Source organism: Mustela lutreola, chromosome 1 (assembly GCF_030435805.1).
Source record: "Mustela lutreola isolate mMusLut2 chromosome 1, mMusLut2.pri, whole genome shotgun sequence".
Classification (NCBI taxonomy): Eukaryota; Metazoa; Chordata; class Mammalia; order Carnivora; family Mustelidae; genus Mustela; species Mustela lutreola.
This window is the reverse complement of record NC_081290.1, coordinates 280,373,270-280,397,521: the sequence shown is the minus strand read 5'-3', so window position 1 is coordinate 280,397,521 and position 24,252 is coordinate 280,373,270. Positions and strand designations below refer to the sequence as shown.

Sequence of the window (24,252 nt, the reverse complement as noted above, 5' to 3'; positions counted from 1 at the left end):
CGCCCGGCAAAGGAGATGCGGTGCCCCAGGCTGCCGACTCAGCCCCAAGGCCACCCACCTCTGGCCTCAAGCTCAGGAGAGAAGGTTCCCAAATCACCTGACCCTGGGGCCCCTCCCCCACTTCCTTGGTCCCACGGTGACACCGAGACTCCACTTGGTTTCCGACTTCTCGTCACACTGGAAGCCTCATGGAGTCGCCCTCGTAGTGCTTTACTAGAAAGTGTGGCCCCTTGTTCGTTCTTCCAGCCGCTGGCATGAGCGAGCCCTCTTCTCCGTGACAGACCCCTGGCAGGCCCAGGCCCCAAGCCCCTGGCTTGCCCACCCCAGGAGCATAGGACAGGAGGTGGCCCCGGGGTCCAGCGGCTAGGAGGACCCCCAACCCTCCCACATGGCCAGGGTTTGGTTCCAGGCTCCCTGGCTTGGGGCAGGGAGGATGGAAGAGGAAGAAGGAGCAGGAGGAGCTCCGGGGTGGGCTCCGGGCAGCGCGAACACAGGGGACAGCTCGTTAAAACGAAATGCGTGCGTGCAGCCGGTCCCCACCTACCCCGCGAGTCATCGGGGTACCTGCCACACGGCGGGGCTGACGACGTGCGGCCAGGCTTCTCCGAGCCCATGGGCCAGAGAAAAAATAAAGACCTGAAGCTAATCTTTATATACAGCCGGGGAAAATTCCATGACGCGTGCTCCTAGGGGGCGACCCGTCAAAGCCTGAGTGAGGAGGCGAGGACCAGCTGCCTTAAGAATTGGGAGCAGGGGCTGAGGTCTGCAGGACAAGCCAGAGGGAAGAGGCCACAAGGGGAGAGCGACCCAGGAGGGCCCGTGCAGGAGGACCTGGAAGGACGAAGCAGAGACCAGATGAATGGGACAGAAGCAAAAAGGAGGCCCGAGGTGGACAGGCCAGTGGGCCCAGTGGGTCTGAGCTGCATTTAGAGAACAGCAGGCAACCACGGGCCATAGCAGGCGTGGGGCTGGAGAGAGGTGGGGACCTGCACTGAGGTCCAGCAGGCAGTGGTGACAGATGGGACGGGGCAGCAAGGGAGAGGGTGCCGTCAGGGACGCCCCAGCCAGATGGTCCGTGTAACCGGACAAACACCAGGTGACCCTGACTCCGGGGGGCCCCTCTCGGCCTGCACACAGGGAAGGATGGATGGCCCTCTGGCTTTCCCGGACTCCGGAGCAGCACCCTGCGAACTCGGGCCTGGGGCAGCCCTCCCCACCCCAACATCTACGTCCTCTCCTGGACTTCCAGTTCAGCCTGGTCTAACCCCAGGTGGGCGCCAGGCCCAGGTGCCCGCCAGCCCGCACCTGCTCAAAGGGGGGTCGTTAGCTCTGCTCCCACTGCTCAGGGGGCAGGTACTGAGCTAGAGTTTGGAGGCATTTCCCCCGAAACCTTCAACTCCTTACTCCTCCTGCCACCAATCCCTGACCACAAACACGACCACGGGGAGAGGGGCCTTCACCCAGGTGGGGACCATGGCAGAGCTGATGCCAACCCCACATAAAGAGGGGAAACAGAGGCTCGGAGAGAGGATAACCGCCACCATTTCCAGTCTCCCCACTTAGGAAATGAAGACGGATTCTCCCGCGGGCCTGCCGGCCCTCCCCTCTTCCTAGGCCGCCTTTGCAGATCACCCCCCGCGATCGGGCCTTCTCTCTGTCCCTTGCACAGCCAAGTGCGCCATGTCTCAACAACCAGGCCCTCGGGCCTCTCCTTGCCTGGACGTCCCCCCTGCCCCCTGCCATGTCTGTGTGGCTGGCTCTGTCCTGTCACTCAGTTCTTTTTTTTTTTTTTTTTTAAAGATTTTATTTATTTATTTATTTATTTATATTAAAGATTTTATTTATTTATTTGACAGAGAGAGATCACAAGTAGGCAGAGAGGCAGGCAGAGAGAAAGAGGAGGAAGCAGGCTCCTGCCGAGCAGAGAGCCCGATGCAGGGCTCGATCCCAGGACACTGAGATCATGACCTTAGCCGAAGGCAGCAGCTTAATCCACTGAGCCACCCAGGCGCCCCCTGTCACTCAGTTCTTAGCTCCAACCTCGTTCCTCTGCCCCGGCTAAGGTGTGCCCATCCCTGCCCCTCTCTATCACCTCCTGCATTTTGCTCTGGACACTCACCAGCATCCAGCACTCTCGGGCTTACAGTCTGTCAGCCTCTTTACTACCTGCCCCCACCACAGGTGTGGCTCCCAGGGCAGGGGACCTGCAGGAGGCAGGACCCCCCCACCCCGAGTCCCTGCTGCTGGAAGAGGAGGAGCTGAGAAGAGCCCAGGCCGGAACCCAGGGCTCCTGCCTTCCAGCCCCAGGCCCGCTCCACCCCATCCACTGGACCCGTCTGCCGGACTCAAGCTCCATCCCGAACGGCCCTCCAGCAGCAGCAGGTGGGCCCGGGCCTCCCTGGCAGCCAATGACCACACCGCGGGTGAGACAGGGGAGAAAGGTACCATCTTCACTTTGCGGATGTAGAAAACTGTGGCAAGAAGGGGGTGTTGGGTGGTATCCTCAAGGGACACAGAGAGCACAGCAGAGCAATGACCAGGGTCTGCCCCTCTGTATGGTGCCCAATTCCTCACAGCACACGGCGGGGAGGAAGGTGGCACCTCCACGGGTGCTCAAGCCCTCTCCCAGCACCAGACTTCCCCATGGGACCCTTGTGGCCTACAGTCGAGGAACCAGACTGCCTGCTGTCAGCCAGAAGGAAAGGGGGGCTCTGGCTTCCCTCTAAGAGCCTCAGCATCTTCATCCAAAAACAAGGTGAGTGACAAGGGCATTTCCACTCTCCCCAGGACTTGCCTGTTTAGTTCTCAAGCCTCTGGCTTGGGAATGCAGCTCCTCGGAAGACTCAGACGTACTGCAGCCCCTCACGGCGCCCCGGGAGGGAGACGGGCCAGAACGGCCACACTATAGCCCAGCGGTTTCAGCGTACCAGCCTGGGAGGTCAGCCAGAACGTAGTGCAAACCCTAACCAGTTGCTGACTTGCCCGTGACCGAGCGACCACAGGAAGTCTCTCCGCCTGGGTTCCTCTCCAGACAACGCAGAGAAGAGTGGGGCTGCCTCCCGGGCCACCAGGGGAGCAGATGGCTTGGTAAAGGGCCTGCCCTAGAGGTCCTCATCCTGCTTCCCTCCCTATGACCCTTGTCTGCTCTCTGCCCACTTCTTCGGAGTGTGAGAGCAAACAGGACGTAGCGGGAGCTTCCTGGAAGGAAAACTCTAGGAAAAGCCTCGGCAATGGGCTTAAAGACAGAGCCCTGCGCCTCTACATCCCTGCCCCCAGGGACCTTATGCCAGATTCTCTCCTGGCTCACGCAGGCACAACCCCAGAAGGACCAGAGGCAGGGGCAGCCTGGATGGTGAGGGGGCTGGTTTCTTGACCTATGGCCCCCTGGGCAAGCTCAGCCACCCCCCTCTGCCCAGAACCTCCTTCCACCTCTTCTAGGCCTCGGGAGGATGCATGAGATCACGTCTGGGAAGTGCTCAGAGCTCCCCAGAGAGAAAAGAACAGAGGGATCCAAGGTGGGATTAATTATGTATCAATGTGCTCGTTTATTAACACTTCGATTTACTGCAAGGGCCAGAGTGGGACAAGCATGGAGCCTGGTGTCTGAGAACCCAGGCTTGGTCCTGGGCCCAACCATGAGTACATGTGGGCAAGTCGCCACCCCTTGGACCCCGGCTCCTGTGAAAGGGGGATCAGTGATGTCTAAGCGATGTGGGGTCAAGTACGACACAGACGGGGTTTCCTTCCCCGGGAACGGGGTCGCCAGGTACGGGACCCACAGAGTTGCCAGGAGGAGCGACAGTCAGGTGCGCAGCATGACACACTTCAGGGGTTGTTACTGTGGTCGCAGGAACAGCATGTGGTGTATGAGGACTGTCCATCCTGGGGCAGCACCACCCCTGACCTGCTGAAGGGAAGGCTATGCAGGGCCTGGGGGCTACGGTGACTTAAACAAGTCACAGCCCTTGCTCCGCGTCGGTCATCCTCCCCAGCTCAGAGGTGGCCGTAAAAGGCCCTGGGCTCCCCACAGCTGGGAGCCACATGCACTCGGCCAGCTCCCCAAGGGCCAGGATGGGAGTGACCAGGCAACCTCTAGCCAGCAAGCTGTGCCCACCTGGGAAGGCTGTCCCCAAGCCTGAGAGATGACACGCTCTGGGCCGCTCTCTGTTTACGGAGCTTTTCGCCCATGGAGGGGGCCGCGCAGCCTCTTGGTGACAGCCTGCTTGTCCGCGCCCCTCATCTAACGGGTGTCAAGTGGTGGGGAGACCATGGGCCAGAGCAGTGGGTCTGCTAAATGTCACTGCACAAAGCAGGTGCCCCATGGCAGGCCGAGGTTCCGCACCCCTGCAGGATCAGAGCCCCTCTGTAGGCTGGCTGCAGGCAGGACTGCCGGGAGGGAGGTGCTAGCCTCCTACCCAGCTAAGGCCAGTCTCTCCCTGGGGCCCCAGCTGCAGTAAAGAAAGGGCCTCTTCCCTGGGATGCCAGACACCCCCTGCCTCAATCTACCTAATCTATTCCCATCGGCCGCAAGGATCAGGCCCGTGGCCTCAAGGAGGCAGCAGCATGTCCCGTGGGCAGTGACTGCCCACAGAGCAGAAAGCTCAGTCAGAGCCGAGACACAATGCTGGAAGCCTGCTGTCAAGAGGGCAGGCAGAGAGGCAGGCCAGGGCCCAGGAAGAAATGGTCAAGTTTCTGGGGCTGATTCATCCGAGAAGGGGTAAAGGGCAGGGCAGGGCAGGGATTGGCTGAGTCCAGGCAAGCTCTCCTCCCGGGGAGGAAGGGTGGGGACCGATGAGCAGGAGCAGCTCCAGGAAGGAAGGGGGGCAGATGGCCTGTGCAGGATACTCCTGGCCTGGGCCCCGTGTTCCTGCCCGAGGCACACAAAAGTCCCATTGACGCCACCCCTCGCCCCCACACTCTGAGGCCAGTGCCCCACATAAGGGCTCTGGGGACCTCTTCTGCTCCTTGCTGCCTGTCCAGCTGCCACTGCCGTCCTGGCACGCCAGGCACGCCAGGCCTGGCCCGGCCAAGTCACACGCTCCGCGCGGGCGAGGCCAGGCCTGGCTGGGGCAGTAGCGGGCCCAGAGGGCGCGACTCCTACGGAGAGGGCAGCCCTCCTGGGTCAGGCAGAAAAGCTGGGAGCCCAGAAGTGGCGGACCACCTGCCTGCCACTCTCACCCAGCCTCACTCCACCCCATCCTCCTGGAGGGCAAAGCCAGGGACAAACAGGGAGCCAGGTGTAACTGACACAGCAGGTGCAGGGCTGGGCAAAGCAAACACCGCAGGCCCCCGCTCTGCCAGGCCTGCAGCCCAACGGGATGGCCCCCACCGGCTGCTCAGGCCCCCGGGGAGAAACCTGAGTGTGAGGGGAGGGGAGGTGGCAGCAGAGGCCAACAGGCAGGGCACAAGTCCGCAGGAAACCGGGCTTATCACGCTTGGCCGCCAATCCCCAAGTACCGTGAGCCTTCTCTAGGGGACAGGGACCATCACCCAGAAGGACGTGTGCTGGGGAGGGTCAGACTGGCCTGGGCCTGGAGCCTCTGCTTGGCCACAGCCTGGCTGGGGGACTCGGCCCAGCAGCGCCTGCCCGAGCTGCCCTCGGGAAGGGCAAATGGGACAGGCCCATGTGGGAAACGTGTCGAGCGCAGTTTGGCACAGATGAGGGTCTCAACACAGGGAGGTTGTGTCCAGAGCCCCGCGGGTGTAGGGTAGAGCCAGGGCAGGTCCCAGAACAGGGGGCGGCACTCTGGAAGCCGGGGCAGCTCAGCCTCCAAGGGCATACCCACTCAGCCACTCTGTGATCCCCTGGCCTCAGCCTCCAAGGCAGACTTGTCCAGGGGCGGCTGCTCCAGCAGGATGCGGCTGCTCCCACAGGCCCCCACTCAGCACGGCCGCAAGCCAGGTCCCAGAGTCCCTGCACCACCCCTGCTCCCCGTACAGGGCTCCCCACCCAACAAGCAGCTGGGGGAGAGTGGTTTCCCCTTGCAGACCCCACCCTGGGGCTGAACAGCCCCTGCTGAGGAGGCAGCTCACCCTTCCTCTGCTCGGCCTTTTGCCACAGCCAAGCATTCTGCGGGCTCAGAGCTCGTCATGCCTCTGTGCCTTTGCACAGAATCCCCTTTCTAATACTGCTTGCCTGGGAACTCCTCAGCCTTTCAGGGCTTAGCCCAAACACCACAGCCTCTGTGAAGCCTCCAGAAGCCTACAACGCCCAGAGCAGACCTGATCCATGTCCCTGCATTGCTCCTGTGAGCACCCTGGGTCCTCACTATGCTGGGAGCTCCTGGAGGGCAGGACTGCACCCTCCGCCTGTGTCCTCGGCACCTGGCTCAGGGCCCGGTGCTCAGCAGCTGCCCGAGACGTCAGGCCAGACCCCCAGCCCGCTCCCTCTCTCCTCTGAGATCCTGCTGCTGCCCACTGGGCCAAAGGGACTCAGCACACGTGAAATAGGGCAAGCCTGGCTTCCCTGACAAGCCAATGCGGACTTATGATCTCCTCTCCTGTGGAGACTGTCCGTGATCTGAGCACCCACAGTCATAGGCGGCTCCGGGGACTTGCGGGCTGCCTCCCCAACTTGGAGAGCAGACACCAAAGTTAACAGGCGGGGTGAGCAAAGGGAAGGGAAATGCAACCGGCACTGCAGGGAGAAACGGAGTCGCGGCTGCCATCTGCTGTGAACAAGATGTTTGGGGACACGCACTCCTCAGTTCTGAGGTCTCCCCGCCAACTCATGAAGGGTGGGCCGCCCCTCTGCAGATGGGAGCCGGCGGCTTGGCCAAGCCCAAGAGGTGCCAGGGCCCCCCTCCTGCCCACCCAGAGCCCCCGGCTGCCCCCCCCCCACCCCGACCTCTTGCCACTTAGTTAATCTGACCACGGGGCAAAGAAGTCAGCCCAGGACACAAGCCATGCCGCCTCCTCCAGGGAGCCTCCCCTGCAGACTCTAGGGAGGCGACTCCACAATAATGGTGATGACAAGAGTACAATTCCAGCCCGACTACCTATCTGCAGGAACCCGGGGCCATCATCTCACTTGTCTCATCACCCCAGAGAAGAAGAAGGAGACAAAGAGTCCAAGGGGCCGGGGTGGGGGTGGGGGTATCCCTGTCTTGCCCCTCACTGTGTGAGTACCTGGCTATCTAGGTGCCAGGAGAAGATCCTGGGGCCCTCCCTGGTTCTCTAATGCGGGGGGCTTAGTAAATGACAGGAGAACATCTGCGTATGAAGGAACCTTCTGAGCCCAAGTCACATACAATCATTTTAGGAAGGAAGGTGGGGGCCAAGGACGCAGATCCCCTGCCCCAGGCAACACAGCGGTCAGCCATAGGCCAGGAGCACAACCTGGAACCCTGCCCCGCTGCCCAGTTCCCGGGTCCTTAGCAGGCTCCCGGGCAGGGCTGTCCTGTGTCCTTCAGAGAATGCTGCCCTTAGAGGGCTGGGCCTGCCTTAAGGGCCCGCAGCGGTTCAGGCCTGGCCTCCCCTGCACTCTGCCTGTCCACACCACAGCCAGTCAGACTCACTGCAGCCCTGCCCTCTTGGGTGCGCCCCTAGGAGGCTGTCACTCAGGAGGCTGGGCCCACAGGCCACATTCCTTCCCTGGGCCACCCTGCCCTGTGACTGCTCGTGGAGGGATTAGTGTGGCCAAAGGGGCCGGACGTGCCTGCAGGGGTTTAAGTGGCCCGTTCATCAGACACACTGGGGCTGCCCTGTGGCACCTGGCCAGCAGAAATGGCTCAACTTCTCACCAGGCCAGGCAGTGAGAAGGGGGCTGAGGAGTTCGTCCACAGGGACTGAGCTGTGCCTGGGGCCCAAATGACACCCCGTGAACCTCAGCCCTGGCCGCTCAGCCCCTGGGGGCTCCCAGCCCCCGCGGGTCCAGCCCCGAGAGATCAGGGGGTGACTCTCCACCCATCAGCAAGAGGAAGGCAGGGACTCTGGGGCAATCATTCCAAACGGTACCTCCCACCCCAGCCCGGAGCCAGCCTGCCCTACGCGGCTCTGCTGCCGCCACCCCCACAGGCCTGCTCGCAAGGCGCACGCTCCGCATGTCTGCCTGCACAGTCCTCCCCCAGGCCCCCCCAACACCGTAACTGTGACACCTCCAACCCGCTGCCAGCTCTCAGCTGAGGGCGGCTCCAGCAGCTGGGGCCGAGGAGGGCCCCGAGATGTGCTCCAGGGCATCTGTGGGCCTCACAGACTTTTGTGAATTCTTCTGGTGGGAGGCGGGGGAGACAGCCTACAGTTTCTTCCCTTTCTCCAAGGGTCCTTGGCCCCTGGCTGGGTCACTGCGCTGGCCCGACTTCCTGCCTCCCACTGTCCCCCTCTTCCCCTGGGCGCCTGTCTGTGAAGCGCCTGGGTTTGGAGGGAATCAATGGCTTCTCTCTTCTCTGGAGGGAAGGCATTTCACCCCGGGGGGGCGGTGAGGAGGACCCTTGCAGGGAGGCGGGGAGCAGCCCTGCTGGGGCTCAGACCCCAAGATGCCTCACCAGTCCTCCCTGGTCAGGAGGAGTTGCGGTCGTTGTGCTTAATGGAGAGCTTAGGGTCTCCCGCTCCCTGGGGGGACAGGCCCTCCTATTCCCAGGACGCCCCCCACCCCGCCCCGCTACTCAGACACCTCCACGAGTCACTCCTGCCTGGGCCGCGGCACAGCCAGGCCGGGGTGAGTCAGCCGGGGAAATCCCAGCCGGGCGCCCGCCGCCGCCGGGTGACAGTTCTGCCGACACCTACGGAGTGGGGCTCTCAGCCCCTCCCGGCGGAGGGCGAGAGGAACACCCGGGCTCCCCCACCCCCATTTCCTGTTCCCAGAGAGGGGAGCCTCGCGGCGGCGGCGGTGGCAGGGAGGAGTCACAGTGCCAAGGAGCCGTGCCATAAAGCCTGGTCCTCTCGGTTGCTCGGAGGCCTCCTCAGGCCTCCGGGCCCTTACCCTCTGCACGGGGGGAGGGGAAGAGGTGGAAGCGTGACTGCCACCGCCCCTGCCGGATCCTGCCCTGGGACCTGTCCCCCTAGGCACTGGGTATCCTGCTGCCAGGGTCTCGGCGCCCCCAGGGTCTCACTGCGCCTGGGTCACAGACACCACCCCAACCGCTCATGCCTGGGAGGCCCTGGTTTCTGATGCCCGCCCAGGCACCCCCACCACATGCTGCCCCACAGCTCAAGGAGGGCAGGGCCAAGAGGGCAAGGAGGAGAACAGGCCAGAACAGGGCCAGCCCGAGAGCCTGAAAGGGGAAGGCCAGAAAGAACAGGCACAAAGGCTGCTCCCAGCAGGACATCCTGTCCCTCAAGAAACCTGGTCCCCACAAACCAGCCAGACCGGTTGGTGTTCGCAGCCACTTCACGGCTGCAGGCTGTCTGAGCGCAGGGGAGGGGGTCCGCGAGATCCCGCCTGGGACAGCTTCGGGCTGGGTCTGTCCCCGGGCACATTCTGACCAGTGCCTCGCTGTCCACCCCATTCCCTCATTCCCTTCCAGTCGGACTCCTGCCCGAGGCATGGGACACGGGCTGTTCTAAGCATGTCCTCCCCCTACCCCACTGCCTCAGTGGGCTCCAAGACCAGGGCAGGAGAACAGACCCAGGGCCTAGGACCGCCAGCTGGGGCTTCAGATGCATTCAACGGGACCTTAAGAAGGAGATTCTGGGGGGTGCCTGGGGGCTCAGTGGGTTAGGCGCCCAGCTCTTTGTTTCGGCTCCCATCAAGATCTCGGGGTCATGGGATGGAGTCCCACAGTGGACTCTGTGCTCAGTGCGGGGTCTGCTTGTCCCTCTCCCTCTGCTCCTCCCCCTACTCATGCATTTGCTCTTTCTCAAATAAATAAATTAAAAATCTAAAAGATTAGATTAGAAAGATTAGATTAGATTAGATTAGAACATAGAGGTGACAAGCCTTATTCCCAAGGAGCTCACAGTGCACAAGGACACCCTCACGCAGGCCAGAGGCCATGAAGTTATGATGCTGGGGACCCCGGACAGAGAGGGCTTTCCCACTGGGGCTGGGGGCTGAACAGATCACCAACAGGAAGAAAAAGGCAGGAAAGTAAGACTCACTTGTTCTCTCTTGTCCCATAGAAAGCCTCCCAGAACCCCGGAAGCAAATGCACCTTGTTCCTGGGCCAGACCCCAGCCGGGCACAGAGCTCTGCCTCCCTCACCTTTGCCTTGGCAGGGTTGTGTGCTAAGCACCACCATTAGCTCCCAACTCCTGCCTCTGGCTGGGTGACAAAGCTGATTTCTACAAGCTCCCTGGGCCAGGAAAAACACACTCAGGAGGAGGGCATGAAGGGCAGGTGCACCCTTGGTGTTACCTGGACAGGTGACCCTCCACAGGTGGGGAAATGAAGCTCAAGTTCAGGTTGCCCCTACCTCTCCACTCCCCACCCCTTTGATCTTCCCACACTGGCAGGGCTTCCCCTCTCCACCATTCCTTCTGAAGCTTGGGCCTCTTCCACTCGCCAGGCAGGGAAGCCGGTGGTGGGAGAGGCCCAGAAACCCATCCATTTCTTTGAAAGAAGACGAAAAGATGTGGCCACACAAACCCCATGGGTTTTCTTAAATGTCTTTAAAACAAATGGCTTGAATGGATTTCTCCCACCCTCCCCCCCCAACCACTCACTGGAAAACAGCAGCTGAAAGGGCCAGAGACTCGGCGCTGCCCGGGCCTGATGGAAGTGGGTCTCGGCCGCCAAGCCAGGCAGTGGCCACTGGGATCAAGGCAGCCCGGGCCAGAAGGAGCCGGAAAGCAAACACCAGACCCACAGGCAGCACAGAGGCTACCCGGGGCTCACAAGAGACCACCATCAGCTTCCGGACTGCCCGGTGCCCCCTGGTACTGGGGCCTGCTCTGTTTCCCAGCACCACGGGTTCCCTCCCTGCCGCTGCCCCTGTCCTGGAGGCCCGGCCCTGCGCAGCTGCTTCTGCACACACTCTCACGGGGCAGCTGGGACAGACAGGTGGGGTCTTCCTGGACAGCACAACTTGCTTAGAAAACCAGGCACAGGGGGGCAGAAGTGGGAAGGTCCATGACTCCCCACAGGCTGGAACCAGAAGGGCCTGGGGGGAAGCAGAGCTCAAGCCTCCACAAATCTTAGAGACAAAAACCCTAAGCCCAGAGAAGACTGTGGGCGTGCTATGCGTCTTGTCCAGTCCCCGCCCCGCATCCAAACCACCATTCAACCACGACTTCCCAAACACATCCTGTGTGCCAGACTCTGCCTGCCTAGGTGATCCCCTGATGAAAAGCGAACTCTGCCAGAGGCTTGCAGGCTGGGGGCGGGGGGGGGGGGGGCTCCCCCTGTGCACTCCCCTCCCCGCTCCCCTTGCGTGCAGGGCCCTCCATGCCTGCCACTTCCAGGGAAGACTCGAAGCAGAAAGGAAGTAAAAAAACGTGGGAGAAACACTGGGAACGATGGGGCAGGGGTGCTGAGGTCGCAGCCTGGAGGTGACGGGGACCATGGTGAAAGTCGCCTCAGCAGGTTGCTCCAGTGGGAGAAGCACTGTCGTGACAGTCTGTGCCTGTCACTGGCAAAGGTGACCCGAGGACCCTGGGCCACCCACGCTTATCTGTGTCTACTTCTTTCTTCTTATTATCAAATACATGTTCTCTGTGGAACACAGAAACAAAAAAATAGAAGGAGAGAAATAGAAGTCACCATGATCCTCCTAGGAAAATGATTAACTATTAACATCCGTCTAATCTTTCCTCTGTCCAAATATGGGATCCTTCTGTACCTGCCACTTTCTCCCACAGAGTAGAGAAGGTGAACGTTTCTCCTCATTAAACATTGCCCTGGACCCATCGCCCCTCATCGTTGTAGATTACACCATGTGCCCAGCGTATGTGAGTTCATTAGACCAATTCCCCACCAGTGGCTGCTCCCCTCTTCTTACTGTGCAAACACCCCGTCACTGAGCCCAAAACAGAGCAGCTCCAGCCCCCAAGGTGGGACAGGCTCCTGGCCCCCAGCTCGCACTCCTTCTCCACCCCCCAAGCAGAGGCAAAGCCTCCTGTACAAAGTGGAGGGGTGGGGCAGGAGGGGGCCCTGCTCTTCTCCACGGTGACTCCCAGTGACTGTCAGGCAGCCAGCGAGTCCCAGGGACTCTCACCTGGAACGCCAGTGAGGACATGGATAAATGCATATTCCCAGGCCCCACCCAGCAATTCTGAATCGACTGGTCTGGGGTAGGGCCTAGGGATCTATATTTGGAGTAAGCCCCACCATGGCTGACTCCAGGCCGTTCCAAGGCTCGGGTGAACCAGCCCGCACTCCGAAAAGCCCTGACCTTGAGACTGAGGCCCAGCAGTGCCTCCCTGACCACAGCAAACAAGAGGAGCACCCAGGAGCTGATTGAACCACGGGTCCCCGGGAACATAGATTCTGTGTCGCTAACTTGCTCCCAGATGCTGCTGCTGGCGGCCCACGGGCCACACTCAGGAGCACCGAACTAAAGCCAAGAGGGCAGCAGGTAGAGGCGGTGGGGCGCTTCGCCTGGGGGATACTCCCAGCTAGCTCTCACGGAGCTCTTCGATGGGTCAAACACCATGTCCCAGACACTCAAGGTGTGGTCCATGAGCCGCATCCCTGGAGCAGATCTGGGACCCCAGCCAGCCTGCGTTTGCAAGCTCCCCAGGTGATCTGTGTGCCCCCATTAAGGCAGCGTCACGCTGAGCCGTTAACAAGCGGCATCCCACACCAGCCTCCTGACAGTCCCCAGAAGTAGGTCAGTGATTCCCTGATCTTACAGGTGCAGCTGAGAGGTCCAATGACTGGGTTATGGTCTCAGGTACCACAAGCCACGCAGCAAAAGAGATGGCCCAGCTTCAGAGCCTGAGCTCCTAACCCTGCCTCCCAGCAGTCCCGGGGGGGGGGGGGGGGTGGTTCCTGGCTGAAATCTCACCACCCAGGTGGGCTCGAACTCTCCACTCTATGGAAGGGACCTGGAAGACTGGGGAAGTCGCTCGGTAGCTCCGCCTGGGACACAGTAAACCTGAGCACCACCCCATCCTCCACCGAGTGTGTGCCGTGTGTCGAGCTCTGTTCCCTCTGCACCACACCGGCACCGAGCCAGAGCGCAGGGCCTGTGTGGGGGTCCCACCTCCGAAGCCCACAGGCTCTGCAGACACAGTCGGGGGGCAGGAAATGGGAAGTGGGGCGGAGGAACCAGGAACTCGGTTTGGTCTGAGGACGTTCTTTTTTCACAGCCAGACTCAGTCCTGTGTGCCTTTTGAAAGGAAGCAGAGAACAGCTGGGCGCAGCCCAACGAGGCCGGCCTCTTTCAACCTTCCAGTTGCTGCCATTTCCAATTACAACTTCAGAGGGCTCCTATAATGTATGCATCCCAGGATGCACTGCTCCAGCTGCTTTATGATGGGAGTTCGTTACACCATTAAGGTTAAACTTTTATAAAGTACTGAGCAGGTGGTGGGCTGGGCGCCGGCTTAGTGACCCGCTGCCTGGAAGCCTGCTGAATAGGGTTCACCCGGGGGAGGGAGGGAGTCGGGCTCTCCAAAGGGGCCAAGAAGTGGGGAAGGCCGCTCCAGAGAACAGGGGCCCTCTATTAGCCCATTTATCAGATGGTACAGTAGGGCAGGCAGGCAGCATGGAGAACAACCGGCGACAGCTCAACCTTACTGGCAGGGGGCATGCGGGATGAGTGGAACAATCCTGTGTGTGCCAAAGCCACCTGCCAAGGCCAGAGGGGTAAGGGGTGGTCCGACGGGGAGGTGGCTGCAAGCCCCCAATGGCCTACACAGGGGGAGTAACAGGGCTTCCTGGAAGTGGGGGAGGCTGCTCTCCCAGCAACAGGGTGGCCAAAGAGAGCCTTCCTTTTGTAGGAGCCCGCTCATCCCATGGCTCAGAGGATCCCCCAAACCGATGCGAGATGAGCCCAGACATTTGAGGGTCTGAGTCCCAGTCTGCCAGTGGCAAATTTACAGCCCTTAGCGGGTCCCTTCAATTCTCTGAGGAAGCTGAGGTCCTTGGCCTGCCCCTCTCCTGCAAAATACCAGGGCCTCCTTCCTGACGGTGGGCACTGCCCGCTGTCAATGGTCTTTGCATTCGACAAACCACTAGGCGTAAAGCATTCAGTACGGCACCCGGCGGAGAGGACTGGCCGGAAACGTGTGCTCACGTTGCTTTTATTCCTCTGTCCTATTGTAGTTCAGTCCCCAACCTGGGAACTCCCTGAGGACGAGGCGACAACTTGTTACCCCCAGCTCCAGGCATGAGCTCAGCCTGCAGCAGGTGCTTGAGAAATGTCCCAAGGAGGCCCCGGTGGACAGAGTGGGGAAACCATTCTCCCCAGCGTGGCCCCCGCCGCAGGGAAGGAGGTGGAGGAAGACCAAGTTCTTGTCAAAGGTATGAAACTAAAGCAACCTCCCGAGACAAATTCCTTGACTTCCCAGAAGGAAAGAGACTCCAGATGCGCCTGGTTTTCTGGCTCCAGGAACTGGGGGTTGACTCTGGCCTCCTGCCCTTAGAACCGAAGAGGATTTGCTGGGACCCACTCCAGCCTCGGTCGGGGCTTCGGGGCCCCATACGGTGGGCTCACCAGGGCTTCCCATCCGCTCCCTTTGGCAGCAGGGACCTCCTGCAGCCCCGGGAGTGGCGGTCTGCCCAGCAGGCTCCCAGGCCTGGAGGTGGACGCTACGGGAGTCTGGATTTGTCGAGGTTGCCAATTCTCTTGGCTGAGGGGGCAGAGTCGCGACCCCCACCCTCAGGATGCACAGTCGGACCCCCGGGCCAGCTTTCCACAGCCGAATGCAACTGGAGGGGTTTCAGAGGCCGCCACTCTGCACAAGAGGGTCGGAGGGTCTCTGAGGAAAGACACGGGCTTCCCCCAGAGGCCTCGGGGGAGGAAAAGATGTACAAAGAAAAGCGGCCGGAAGGAACAGGTGCCAAGGGAAAGGAGACCAAACAGGAGAGGAAACAAAGGAAGGGGGAGGGCGGGGAGACGGGAGCCAGCCTAAAAGAGGACTGGGGCGGGAACAGGGTAAGATGCCAGAGGGAAGGTGGGACACTGCCAGCCCTGAGAAGTGACCCAGAAGCGGGAGGGGAGAGGCGGAAGCCCAGGGGGCCGGCCTGCATCGTAGGAGCAGTGTTAGGGTTGCCCGGCTGCAGAGGAGAAAGGGAACAGCCTCAGCAAGGGGAGGGTCCTCTCAGCTTCGCGCCCACCTGTGTTGACTGAGAAGCACCGAAACAGTCGTGGTGATTAATGACAGGAGGTAACATTTATTGAGTCCATGCAATGTTCTTGGCACCGGGCAGAACTTCCAAGGTGGTAGCTCACTGGGGCCTGACAGCGGCCCCGTGTGCCATATTCCACGAGAGCTCCCATTTTCGAGATGAAGAAACTGAGGCTCAGAGGTCCAGTGACCTGCCCAAGCAGTAGTGGACTCAAATAAAGCTCCATCTTTATGCTAAAGTCCACACTTGCAGGCCTCTGCTACGCTGAATTGAGAGAGAGAGAGAGAGTGGGAACGAGTCAGAGATGGGTAATGAAAGGAATCGAAGGGTGGCTGCGGGCAGGTGCGCACTGGGAGGCCACCCCTGCGGGGTAACCGGTGCCCGCTGCTGAGCTGGGACGGGCCCGGACAGCCCCGTCTGCTGCCGGGCCCAGGGCTGCTGGCAGATTCTGCGGCTGGCGCGAAGCTGCAGCCGGACAGCTATCTCAGGGCCGCGTGGGCGCCGGGATGAGGTGGGAGTTGGCCAAAGGGCGAGCCCGGGGAGCCTGATGTAATCCCCCAAACGGGAAGTGCAGCGGGACGTCACCCACCAGGAGCCCGGCCACAGACTCCAACAGCCATGCCAGGCCTGCCTTACCCCCACCTACTGTCTCAGACCTCTGCCCGACTCTCCAGGCCCTGGGGGCCCTGGCAGCCCGCGCCGTGCTCCCCAGGCTGATGAGAAAGCAGCGGACTCCTAGCCAACGCCCTGGGAACCCTGCCATGGGGAGGCAGCCAGCCTCACCGCTTTCCGGAACAGACGCAGGGCTCACCTCTTCACCGGGCTTTCCGCATATTTTGAGGGGTGAGGGGAAGTCCAGCAGCTGCTTGGCATCTATCCTCCTCACCCAACCTAGCCTGAATTGGCCTAGTCAGGCTACCCAGACGAGAGGGGTAGGAGGGCCCAGAGCCGCCGGCAGAGTCCCATGAACTTGTACACAGCCCAAGGACCCAGTGCTCAAGGGACCACCTCCAGGGACCCAGGGACTATTCAGCCAACCGGGACACCACACTGCGGCCTGGCACCCACTCTAGGGACCTCCCGCCCAGCTCTTAGCCATGCAGGGGTCCTGGAGCAAGTCCTTGCCAGCCGGCAAGCCATGGAGCGCATCAGCCCACCCAGGGTGGCTGAGAAGGTGGGTACAGATCCCCTGGCCTGGGTTTCTGCGTCCAGCCTGACGCATTCTTGGCCTTCGTGCCGACTCTCAGAACTCACGCACAAGCAGTCCAACCCCTGATTCCTACAGCATCTTTCCTACCCCGCATCACCTTTGACCATGGGCACAGCCAGTGAGGGAGAGAAGAAATGCCACCGTTGCTAAGATGCAAACAGGGCAACTGAGGCTCAGGGGCTGAATGACTCACCCGAAGTTGCCCAGCTGGGCCAGGAGCAGAATCCCCGCCCAGGGCCCTCCACACGCCTTGCTGTCTCCCTAAAATCACCCATCCCACGTGAGTGGGCACTCCTGGTCTCCAAAGCAAGGGAGGGTTGGCCCCCGTGCAGGCCAACACGTCAGGCCAGACGTGAGAGGGAGGACGATGTGGTCACTGGATAAACATACAGACGTCTGACAAACAAACAGGCCCAAGGAGATGGAGAGAGAGGGAATGCAGGGGAAGAATCACTTAGCGCCCTGGATCTCAAGGCTGCCGGGGCCCAAATCCTGGTTCCGCCACCTATTAGCTGAGTGCCCAGAGCATGCTGCTAACTCATTTACAGAATGGGCTAACAGCACCTGCCCCTTGGGGCGGTCATGAGGATTAAATGAGCTAATGCATGACAAGTGCTTAGCACAGCCAGCCTGGCATCTTTGCTCAGGAAGCACTATCTGGCCCTTATTGTTAGTCTTCAATGAGGCCATGGGCTAGGGAGGGGGGACAAGCCACCAACATTTAACAACACATACTCTCGGGGGGGCGGCGGGCCCCACTGTTAGCTAGGCCGGCACTGGAGTTCAGGGGAGCAGAAGAAAGGCTTCGCAGGGGAACGCCCCGTGTGGGGCCCAAAGGAGAGGCAGGGATTGGAGAGGGGAGGCGAGGGGCCTGGGCTCACACCTGGTTCCCCGTCTCCCTGCCACGTGTCCTCCCTGAGCCTCCTGTAAGCCAGAGAGGCGCAGAGTGTGCAAGAACGCACCATGCCCTGTTCGGTCCCCCAGGTTCCTAAAATGAAAACCATTATTATTACTACCACGTTGTGGCTGAGCAAAGGCTCCCAGACACAGAAGCCCTGGGGTCTGCTCGGACCCCCAGACCTGAGAGAGTCTGACAAAAGCCAGGCTCTGTCCCTAGGGGTGAAGGGCGTGAGGACCAGAGCAGCAGCCCCATAGCGCTCAGCCCACCATGTGGCCGGCCCAGCAGGAGCAGCCGTGTGCTCAAAAGTACAGAGTGAATGGGGTATAATGAAGGCACATCAATAATAAATGAACCTCCAGTAAGTCCAGGAACATCAATCATAAATTAATTAAATGGCTTCAGGAGAGGCGACGACAAGGGGCTTTCTCGGGATGAATGAGAACCGCTGTCCTGCCTCCCCTTCCCCAGCCCCCGGCAGAGCAGGCCCTGCGGCCAGGAGCATCTCGGGGAGCTGGGAGTGGCGGCCCCCAGAACACAGGTGAAGGCAAGCCCCGCTCTCCTCCCACCTGCCCCCCGGCTCAGAGAACTCACAAACGCTGCAAGGGTTTTGATGAAACTTCCCAGAATAGTAACCTCCTGGGCTGAACTCAGGCAGGCGAAATTTCAAGGGGTAATTTGGTGAGAAAATGATCAAACACTTGGAAATAAATGCCAGGAACACTGGAACCCCCTCAATGGGTCCTCAGGGATGAGAACAGCCTTGCAGGCAGAACAACCAGCCTCACAGGGGTTCCTGAGAGCCTCTCCTCCTGCTCCCAGGCTGGAACAGACAGGAATCAAGACAACTGAAAGGCACATGTAGGGAAACACATCCTGGGCCAAGACTCGGGGGCCCAGCTCTGATCCGCGGCCTGGCCCCCTGGGCCCACCCTTACTGACCAAACTGACAGATCTCTCGGCTTCTATCTCCGCTCCACAATCAGGGAGGCTGGTCCTTCCCTTTTCCTCCGCAGGGCCCTCCATACCTGGAAACTGTCCTAGCGCCAGCTGGCCTCCTTCCGCCCGGCACCTGCTGCCAGACATCTATGGAGAGTGGGGGGTACCTACCTGCCCCTACCCTCTCCCTCAGAACACTTCGGTGCCTCCCCATGTCTTCCACAGACCCAACCCACACCCCTGCTGTCACGCTCCCGGGGACCCAGCTCCAAGTCACTTTGCCAACCCTAGCCTCCCCTGCTTCCATATTGTGTGCCCTACACTCAGGCCAGACCACAGCCCGCCAGCGCCTCACATTTCCAGCCACGTCTCCCATTGCTACCACTTCCTCCACCATCACCTGGATGGCCCAGATTAAAGGCCATCGCCACCCAAGTCTCTGCTGACCTCCCTCGTTCAAGTTCCTCACTCTCCTTTGACCTCTAGTGGCCCCTCTCCTGGAATTGCCACAGAGACCTTCACCCCCCTAACTTCTCAATAGGCTTTGAATGCCTGGAGGCAGAGTCTGTATCTTACAGGCTCTGGGGTGCCGAATTCTTCTCTGTGGCCCCACTGAACCCGATTCACGGCAGGTGCTCGAGAGAGGACTACTGATGAATTCCAAGTGGAAACTGTCCTCAGGGGTCCTGACATTACTCTGGTGCAGGATTCTATTGACAGATAAGCAAGATTCTATCCACGCCAAGGGTTGGGTGGAGCTACCTTCTCATCAAGAAAAAGGTCATGACCTACGACATCTTCCTCGGTACCAACATATGCAGATCATGATGTAACTGCTTTTCTGTAGGAAACATTCTGACTATAAGAGCATTGTGTGTGTGTGTGTGTGTGTGTGTTCTTGTTTCAGCATGATCTTTCCTCTCACCAGACATTACTAGGTTGTGGAATTCTCCCAACCACCCTGGTTGGAGGTTTTATTGTCCCCATCTTAGATGACAAGACTGAGGTATAGAGAGGAACCAGGATTCGAATCCGTTTCTGGCTGACTGCAGAGCCCCAAGTCTTAATGCTCAGAGCTACCAGGCTCTCTTCTGCCACCCAAGCGAACCATCCCCAACTGCCTTCCAGGGCAGCTCGAGCGGGAGCCCGGGAGCGGGCGTGAGTGAGCCCATACCGGCGCTGGAGAGCCACACCTCCAGCTTGGGCTTCCTTCTAAGGAACACGGAGGAAGCAAGAAGGCTCCTCCTGGAGGAATCACAGCCGGAGACGTTACCCACCCCCCAGCTGGAAGGCACCCCCACCCCTGCTCCCACTGTTCTCTCCTGCTCCGTGGAGACCAGCTACGCCCTGCTCCTCACACCCACTGACACCGGGCCAGCCAGACACAGGAGCCCACAAGTTCCTACACCAACAGCTCCACACCCCCTCAGCCCTCACTTCCCACAGACAGCTACGGACACACGCGGCTCCACACACGTGCGGTCCCCGGGCAGCCCCACCCCTGCTCCTCTCAGCCACCTGCCCCGGCTGTGGGCGGGGCTGGGGCGGGGCTGGGGCGTGCCGCCAAACACCCTCACCTGTGGCCACAGACTCCCCTCCACCTCCACGGCCAGGGTCCCCAGGGGTCCTGCCTGCCGTCTCCTGGGTCTTCCTAACCTACACGCACACTCCCCAGTCCGCCCCAGAGAGATCCAGCCCAGTCAGAGTCGGCATCAGAAAGGAAATTTGAAAATCAAGATGAACGGTTTTCAGCCTTGCCCGCTGGGGAGGTAACCACATCCGGCAATGTCCCAGGCTGGCTCGGTGGTTTTAAAAGATTTATCTTCCTCTGACCACACGCTCATTGATGTCTCCCCCAGCGCTCCTTGCTCAGTCCACTAGCGCGTAACGGAAAGCGGTTCCAGGGGGAAGCTGCACTCAGGTGGGGCGCTGGGCCAACAGGTGATTCAGCCCGAGGCCCCCCTCGGGTCCCTGGCAGGAGGGTTGGGGGAGGAGTGGCTTCCAGCGACAGGCGGTGCCTTTAGCCGTGGCCGGCTGGCCTGGCACTCTCAGCCCTGGTCCAGAATCCTCTGTCCAGAGATGCCCAATTCCCTGGCACCCCGAAGCTGAGGAACCGGGCACCACGATGTATGAGGCAGCTGAGGAACGAGGGCTGCCAGGAGCTGACTTAAGCAACTTTTGGAGAAACATGGACAAAGCAATGGAAACAGCACTGAGGACCAGAGTTGAAAACGTCGCAGCTCCTGAGAGCTGCTTGCCCTTGAGGTCCGTGCCTATGGGACTGGCCCCCTGCCCCAGCTGTGATCTGCTCAAAAGCAGCATCTGTGCCCCAGGACAAGGGCTGGTGACCTGGCTGGACTCCCCACAGGCTCGGACCCTGAAGACTCGGAAGAAAGCTCAGCTCTGCTTTTGGGGAATAGACGCCAACTCCTCCCTGTCTCCTAGCTGCCCCTCCTACCACCCCGCTCCGCTGTGCAGAGTCCCAGCACCGCAAGCAGATGGCAAGGGGCGGCTGCAAAGGGCTCCAAAAGCCCAAGACCATAAGGCTGAGCCACAAATCAAAGCAAACGGGCTGGGCTGAGGCGTGGAGGGCGAGCTGAGGACCTGAATATTCACAACGGAGAGGCCCCAGGCATACCTCCTCACCGGCTTACCCTGTGGAAAGCTCCCCAGGCAGGAGCTGAAGTGTGGGCCACTCCCAGGGGAGGCAGACAAGGGCGCTGCAGGGAGCCTGTGAGACTGGCCTCGGACCCCTCCCACCAGCCTGGGAAGGCCTGTGTCCACCCAGCAGCCACCGGGCAGGGTGAGTCCCACAGCGTGGAAAAGGCAGCTCACCATCCCAGGTCTGGCGGAGCGGTGGCCTCCTTCTACCCATGAGGCTTGACACTGCAGCCTGGACGTGGGGCAAAAACCTTCTGCCTCGTGGAGCAAGCAGGAGCTTGGGTTGCTGGCTAACACAGTGCCTCGCGTGGAGGGCTTGAGCAGTGGGCCTTGAGCCCGTGGGGTCTGCTGTCAGGAACCAGGCCCCTGGAGGCAGGAGGCAAAGCAATCGGCAGCCTCCCTCACCTTCTCCATGTGGGAAGGCCCTTCAGACAAGTGGGGCCATGTGGGGTGAGACGTCCCGGGGAATCCGTGCCACACCCCTCAGAGAGTGCCCATATGCCCCTTCTCCTTGTCCCCGTGTCCCCTGGCACCCCCCAGTGCCCCAGCCTCTCTGGCTGGCCCACCCGGCCCTTGTGTCCACTCTGTGGCTCTGACCCCCCTTTGTTTTCTGCTGGCCACAGCCCCCAGAACGCTGATGTGACACTCCCTGCCCCCATCCTCAGAACCCGGAGCCAAAGGAAATTCTCAAGAGAGGACACACACATTTCCAAGTCTCCCTGCCACACGGGTCCCCCAGATCAGTCAACCACAGACACGTCCTGGCCCTATGCGGCCACGAGGTACATCTGCAGCGCAAGCGAGGGCTTCCTCTTGCTCAGGCCGCTCCTGCAGGACAGACAGCACCGCTGCTGCGGCCACGCGCTCAGGACCGTCCTCGGGAGACCTGGGGCCTGGTTCCAGCTCAGCAGCTGACTCACAGTGTCAACAGATCCCACTTTTCCCCCACCAGGAGCCTTTACACTCAGGGCCTCTAATTCCCTGTGACAGGCGCTGGACCTTCCGGCTGCCTTCCTCCCCAGTCACATTCCAGGCCTCCGCTTCCAGCGCCTCCCACCCTGGTCACCCTACCTGGTGAGGATCCTTGACCTTTGCTCAGCTTTTCACTGTTTCCATGAGCACCATCTCCTTTCCTCCTCCGCGACCACTTGGTGACACGGATCTGAGAGGTAAAGTCACCCGCCCAAGGTCACACAGCTGAGACAGGAGTGTCAGTCCTCTGGCTCCATGTGCACCAGACAACACACCAGCTTTAAGGAATCTCAGCAACGTCTCCAAGCGCCCACCTTAGCAAACGAGACCACCCTAATCTCCCACACCCTCTGCATCGTTCTTCTGGACTCCTAAAGGCCTTCCCCAGGCCCGGCCCAAGTTCACCCCATGGATTCTTCTACCCCGTTTCCACTGCCCCCCAGAGAGCCACAAAGTCCTAAAGATGTCTCCCGCATCCAAAGACTTCCCTGGAGCTCTGCACATTGCCCCTCTACGAGGTAGACACCACGTGATGCTGAGTGAGACCCTCACCCAAAGCTTCCCAAAAGACCGGTGGGAGCAGATGCATCCTGGCACACACCCACTGGGTGCAGTGTCATCTTTCAAGTACCCCCCCACCTCCAGCCCCGCAACAATCCTCGGGACCCAAAGGCTTCCAAGCATCAAAGAAGAGAGGCAACTCTCAGATACCCCGGAGCGAACCATTAACCCAAAGTGAAGACGGGTCCAGACACGACAGACAGATGGTGTACCACCTTTCCCCGTGCTCTGACACAGGTCACCGCTCAGTCCTGCACATTCCTCGTGACCCATGTTCAAGTATAGTGATCATGGCTGAGAACCATCCCCTCCCTTCCTCCTTCTCTGAAGCCAGATGAACACATGAGCCCAGGACAATGCTAGTACCTGGTCAGGTTTCCATCTGGGTCACCGTTGGTTCCTCGTGGTAGAAGCACCTCCTGGCATCTCTCTTTCAGATCCATTATAAAGGACACCAGTACCTTCTCCCAGCCTTTCTCCTTCCTCGGGGTCCGGTGGACCGAGGCCATGCCCCTCATCATCACTAAAGTGGCAGGATGGACATTTATCCTTCCCATCCACCAGGCTCTGGGAGCCACGGAGTTTCCCGGCACCATGGGGTGCCAAGGCCATCTCTCACAGTCACACCAGGAACTCCTGTCACGCTGAGGACACCAATTCTCCAAGTCCAAGTGCCCTCACGCCAGACCATGTCAGGCCAGAACCATTCAACACCCTAGCACCCATCCCAGGTGCACCGCTACAACGCCTACGAACTGGCCACTGTCACCCCGAATCAGTCTTAGTGCTGTGCCCACCACCTACCTGCACGGAGGGCGGCACCCGCCTTACACCTGGGCGGCCACCACCATACCAGGATGGGGGTGAGTCTTCTGACACCCGTGCCAGGGAAACCACGCTGCCTGTGCCAGCCCCACGCTGCCCACGCCCGCGCCACGGGTGTCACCATCCCCGCACCGGTGCCAGGAGCTCCATGGATCTCACACCTGCCTCCGGCGCTCGTGGCAGCCGCACCTCTGCCGGTTGTCCCGTCGGGTCGGCCACCGCGCGCCCTGGACACTGCCCAGACCGTCGCGCCGCTTGCACCGCGCCCGCGCCCGGGGCCCGGCCCGCCGTGCCGTGCCCGCTGCCCCCCTTACCTCCCGCCCTCCGCAGGGCTCGGCCCGCCGCCGCCGCCGCGACCGCCACCTCCATCCTGGGCTCCCCAAGGCCCCGATTCACTAACGCCGCTTCCGCAGGGCGCCGGCGCCGGCGCGAAGGCCGCCTCCGCCCCCCGGGGGACGCTGCGTCCTTTACGTAAACCCCTCTCCGCCGCCAGCGGTGACCATGGCGACGGTCGTGGGGCGGCAGCGCCCCCTGGTGCCAGGGAGGGGAGCGGCGCCGAGGCCGGGGCGAGCCGAGCCCTTCCGCAGGCGCTGGCCCGGGGCGTGGGGGCGGTGGGCGCTGGGCTCGGACTGCAGCTGGGGCTCCGTAGGCGGCCAGAGGGGGCAGGACCCGCCATGCAGCACGCGGGGAAGGGAACGCCTGGGTCCACCTCCTTCGGGCCCCGCGTGACCGGGTTTAGCGTGGGAGAGGTAAAAAAGCAAGTAGGATCACTGGAGAACTGGTTCATTTAGGGGGAGGAAAGAGAGAGATGGGTTCCACCTCCTCGGGGTGATTGAGTGGTCCGTGTGAGGTCGGAACACTCCATCACTTGTGTCCTTCCCCCATTCCTCATCCCCCCAGGGCCCAGCATCCTGCCTGGCATCCAAAGGGGCCTTTCCTCAATTGTGAATTCCTGGTAAATGAAGAAAATCTCCCCTCCTGTTTGGCCTCACACACACACATACCCATTCATTC

At 60.9% G+C, this 24,252-nt stretch overlaps 1 protein-coding gene across 2 annotated transcripts in view; it reads right to left on the bottom strand.

Moving 5' to 3' along the window:
• Positions 1-23,706, bottom strand: part of DAGLA (diacylglycerol lipase alpha) — a 61,508-nt gene extending 37,802 nt beyond the window's left edge. Inside the window, exon 1 of one of the 2 annotated variants that reach the window (XM_059144110.1) lies at positions 23,553-23,706. The gene's annotated coding sequence lies outside the window, so the exon portion shown is untranslated. Of the gene's footprint in view, positions 1-23,217; positions 23,469-23,552 lie in introns of those variants that run through there. The other variant, XM_059144119.1, reaches the window with a different exon arrangement.
• Positions 23,707-24,252: the final 546 nt, after the last annotated feature.